The following is a 5,687-nucleotide window of genomic DNA, read 5'->3' on the forward strand; positions in this document are numbered from 1 at the left end:
TATTGTTGTTTCCAAAAGCAATAAAATATTTGTATTTATTATAAGAAAAGAGCATTATTATATAATAAAAATAAAATGGTGAATATTTCTTTAGAAGCGCAGGGTAACACCCCCACGGTGTATGGCTGAGAGGCAAATAGTAGTGGATTCTAATTAGAATGTAACGGTAAACCGTCGAGCTCGATAGGGAATCTTATGATGCCAACCGCCTACACAGTTTGTAAAATTTAGAGGTTACCCTAACAACTATAAGAACAAACGAAAAGCGAGATCAGCTCATTTTAAAAATGGAAGTCACACATAGCATATTCACAACACAATGGAAGAGAGCTCGGGACCAAATAACTGTGTCAATAATTGGAAATATGACACAAACCACCTAATAACAAATCCGCCCCGAGACGTTCATCATAAAAACCGCATAAAAAACTCAACTTTGTTTGGAAAGAATGCGCGCTAGACAATATATTCTACCCTGCACACAATACTATCATTATTCTTCCTTTTAGTTACCGATCGCCGGAATGACAATGTTATATTTCAAGGCGTGAATAAATTTCGAGGGGGTGTTAAGAAACGATGCAATTGACTAGCAAACATCATCATATGTGATTTACCATAGCTGTCTCGAACTAGCATTATAAAAGATGTGACACTTTGTCACATCGAGAAAGACGCCACATAATCACAGCAGTAGAGACGATACAGGAGAACGCATCGACACGAAAGGCAACAACGTTAGGGAAAATTCTCCAACCTCCAAAAGCCGCATTCGTGATACGACACCACATTTAAAAATGTGGTAAATTGTATCTATTAAAATAAAATAAATAAATAATTTTTCCTGCGTTTTTTGGCTGCAAATTCAAACCCTTTCGGCCTCAAAACCAGAAAGTTTTCATGGGCAATCGAGCATTTTTAAATCAATGAGAATATTTCTAGTGATAAATTTGTGTTTTCAGACAACTTTTTCAATAAATAATCAGTCTTGAGTCTCGGATTATTTTTTTCGAAAATCCCGAGACACGAAAGCGGTGAATTCCCGGATTGTCTCTACACAGAATCTCTACTTAAAATCTTATAAAAGTTAGTTTATATGCGTTTTCTATTTTTTGCGCTAGATAGTGTACCGAGAAAATCTTTTGTGTGCTAGATCTTCACGCATTTTATTCTTTAAATATGATATTAATCAATTAGTATAACCTAAATTATGTTTCTTTTCTAGCCAATTTGGCAGAATCTTTTAATCAGAAAGATTTGCTCTCCGTTTAGATCTTCAATCTATTCGTCGACATTTCCTCACGTTCCATCCAATCGGTGTTTTTCCATTGAAAACTCAACCCCTCCATTTTGTCGGCGATTTGTAGTGCCGATCAGGGCTCGGTCCGTCGTCGGCGACATGGACAGCTTCCGGCCGGACAACAATGCGAGCATATTAATTACGCGCAAATTAGTATTCTGGCCGATGCCTCATTATGCCACGACAGCCATACGCTGTACGACAACCACCGCCCGTTATAGGAGGTCCCACTGTTATATGGGATCGAGGCGGATGGGCATGTAAAAATGGCGCGCACCTTCCAATTTTGACTGACCTTCATTTTTTCAACTTATGTACCGATTGATGACTTGTGTTCCTTATTCAAGGATTCAATATTAAAATCAAAAAAATCAAATGACATATTTTCAATTTTATTTTGACAATAGTACGATTTGCTCTCAGAGGTTGTAAGGCTACTTATTGAATACCGATATCTCAAGAACCGCTAATGAAAGAGCATTCAAAATATCCATCCTATATAATTATTTTAAGTTATAAATTATACCAACGTGATACCCCATATATTACTTTGTTTGTGCAAATTAAATATCGATTTAGTTAAATAAAAAAGTGGTTATGCAGAGTGGAAACACCACACAATTAGTGAAACTGTGATTGTGACCGAAGCATGCGGGCGTTACGGTTAATTTCTAATTTGAATAAACCAACTTAACTAAACTAAGCATACATTAATTAAATTATGTGTGTTTTGAATAGTTGAGCGTGTTATATTTATTTGCTAGAATTATGTATCATCAATTTAATCATAAATAGGGGTTGGAGGACCAGAGTAAAAAAACAACAAAATTAAATGGAAAACATATAAATTAAATTATTATTTAATAAGAAATATTTTTTTTGAGCGCACATCGAAGCACATCTAAACCGAATTTTGACTAATAGTAGAGCGCAAAAAACAATTATCACTTCTCAGAAGGCAAAAATTCACGTCAAAAGCAATAAAATCGCGTAAGCGACGGCGCGATTTTATTGCTTTTGAAATGGATTTTTGTCTTCTGAGAAGTGATAATTGTTTTTGCGCTCTAAATCTAATTTAAAAAAAATTTAATTTGCACAGATAATCTGCATCCAGATAAACAAGCTTATACTGTGTGTGGTAAATATTTTGATGGGTCACGAAGAAGTATAAACATAGCCAGGTCATGGAGTATAAAAGTTCGATTGTGCTTAATAGGAGCATTAAAAATGTATATTTACCTTCTAGAGATATTGATTAGCATCTAGTAAGATTCCAACTTGTCAAAATATTCCACAATTTGAGAAACTCCAAGCTAAATTATTGTCGCACTATTGTCCTTTTGAGCGGCATTTTATACGATTATATTTATTATTTTACCTCACGACGTCATTATTATGCCGATGTGCTTATGAAATTCCGAGAAGACCGGACGCTTCCTACGGATTTACAATAACTTGTTTTGTATAAGCCTCCAACTCCTAAATAGAATCTTTCCACTGACAAAAGATAAACAAAAGGCACCCTCACAATAATCATTTTCGCAATCTAACCTTTTCTGCCACTCATATTTTAAATTAAATTATAACCTTAGGCATATAATAGGATCAAACCAAATACAGTTTATAACCCGAACGGCTTCATAATAAAATATGACGAAACTATTTTTGCTGTCTGTTCTGTGCGAATTTTAGTTTCTCTTCAACTCGGTAAAATTCCTTGGAAATAATAAAATGTGTTAGCTTTGACTCCCTGGAAAGACGAATGAATAAACCCTTCCTAGAATTTCGACAATAGGCACTTTATTCACAACAAGAAGAGCTTTGTCAGTCTAATCATCGATTTAAAAAGATACTTATATGACATTGGATCAATGCTCTAATTTAGCAACAATATATAGTGAATTATAAAAATCTGACTTATTGTTGTCATCGCTTTTCCGTGAATTCTGGCGATTCTCGTGTTTGCTTTATGACAGGGTTCGTCATTCACAGCTTTCGCGGTCTCAATGGATGACGGGATGTTTGAACAGGTAAACATTCCGAGAAGAATTGCCATTTGGTAGATCTTTCGTTGTGAAAATATCAGAGATAGTGGGTATTTAAAAACCATTAAAATGCTCAGAATCTGGTAGATGAGAGTTTGTGTTAACAATGGGACCGGACAGGAAATGGTGCACAAGCTGCAGTCCTAAAGGGGAGAGCTGGCGTCACATTGAAATCTGAAATATTATGTATATTTTTAATTAATTTAAGAAAAAAATCATGTATGCACGTACCACAAAAAATATATATTTTTATATTATTGAAACCGATTATTTTTATATTTTATACTTGAACCGAGACCGCACATATAAAAGTAGATATGCTATAAAAATGTCAAAAAACAATAAGTCATCCAACAGAGCTTTTGAAAAATCTGACCGAAGAAAACTTTAACATCTTCACAAAAATCCTCAGTAAATTCTTTATAGAAATACCAAAAAACTGGTTGAGATCGACATTTATTCTTTTTCTAAAAAAACAGCGACTTCAGTTTTCTCAGCTTAATAAGTAACTCGCTGAAAATTATACCAGGAAGAAATTATATACGCTACGAAGAAGTAACAGTTTTGATTTAGAAAAGGCCAAGGTAAACGAGAAGCACTCTTCTGCATCCAGACGTTACTTCAGAGATTTCACAAAGTTCACAAGCCTGTCTACATTTGCTTCGTAGATTTTGAAAATCGCGTAAAACTCCTAAGATCTTTATTGGAATAAGAATTTACTGAGATCAAACCAAAAATATTACAATGCAGAGAGGTTTCAGACAATGGTGTGTTTTTCTCTTGCTCTTTACCCCGAAATCAAATTTGGAGAAACATTCTAGGGACAATATTAATAAAAATCGTCGGGGAGACAATTACCAATATTCATTATGCTGATGATTTTATGAGATCATTTACTACCTTCAGAGATCCCTAAATAGTGTAAATAAAAAAAATATAAAAAAATGCTTTTACGAATAAACATCGATATAAATAAATTTATGGTTATAATGTTAAGTTATCCGTAGGCTTGATAAGCTTAACATTATGCCTGCACTACACTCTCTGGAAGTTGGCCAGGATTGACCAAGGACAGAGAATATAGTGGGTTACTTCGGTCGAGCTCGGTTCTGCCCGCTCTAAAATCTCTCGGAAGTTGTCTGAGGTTACCGAGAACGGGAGGTAAAGTGGGGATAATTCAGTCGATTTGGCCAGCTTCGAGCGCTTCCGAATATTGTCGGCAAAAGGACCGAAGTCGGAGCTGCTCTTTCGCTCTCTCGCGTGGTAAGTGACGAGAGTGAGAGAGATAATGATATGGGGTTTCGCAAACTAAGATAGAACGAGTAACTCGGTTCAATTTCAGTATGCGCGTAGGCGTCCTGTGGTCAACACGCATGTCGAGCGCTGCATCGTGGTCACGTGGTCAAGTTATAATACCACATGCTCATCGGGGACTTCAACAGACTCTTACTTTTTTTTAAATATTTTAGGGCATCAAAAGGGATTAATTATATTTTTGCTAGTATATTCTTCTAGCAGATATCGTTATTATATATTTTTGAGATCTGAAATATGAGCTTCATTCCTCAATAATGGGTCTTGGTTGCGAAACATACGCCTATGGACGAGAATGACAGCCGAATAAATAAGTGTTTCGCGCAGTAAAGGACCGGAAGGGATACTCGGAACTTATTAACATTGTATATTTGAGTACATCGTTCATCATTCTTGTTTATGATATGCGTTGTGAGTTTGTACACCATTAGGTTTCATTCATTTATACTTTTATTTTACTCTTACACCCATTGAATCCCAACCTCCTCTTTATACATTCAGGTAGACAGGCCCCTAGGGTCCTCTCGCGTCCCCAGCTAACGTCGTCGACCCTGTGGCCCCAGCCACGCCTCCGCGACATCTGTTTCGATCCTCCTCAATGACCATCGGACCGCAAAGGGACAACCTGACCGGTCGGATCGCAGACCGATCGATCCGATCGATAGATCCTCTTCGTCGGATCCTCAATCGGCGAAACGTCACGAAAAAATGCGGATCCGATTCATCCGTGAAATGACCAATTGGACGACGGAGATGACCTCAAACAATGTTTTATTGGAAATGATGAAGAAAGAAAAAAATGAGGCGATTTAGTCTCGAGTCCATGACTTCCTGTCGTAAAAGATCTTCTAATTAATTATGATTTTTGAGTCGTAAAGTTACTTTATGCGTTTTAGAATGAGTAAATGGATTTCGCGGAAAGACTTGGGACAGATTAATTAGAAAGACGATTTGTGTGAGAAAAATGTGGCTACAGGAATGAGTTTTTTATTATAAGCTATTTATAAACCAATAGAAAACTAACCTAA

This window comes from Plectrocnemia conspersa, unplaced genomic scaffold (genome assembly GCF_051122295.1).
Source record: "Plectrocnemia conspersa isolate PC_06_02 unplaced genomic scaffold, ASM5112229v1 ptg000009l, whole genome shotgun sequence".
NCBI lineage: Eukaryota > Metazoa > Arthropoda > Insecta > Trichoptera > Polycentropodidae > Plectrocnemia > Plectrocnemia conspersa.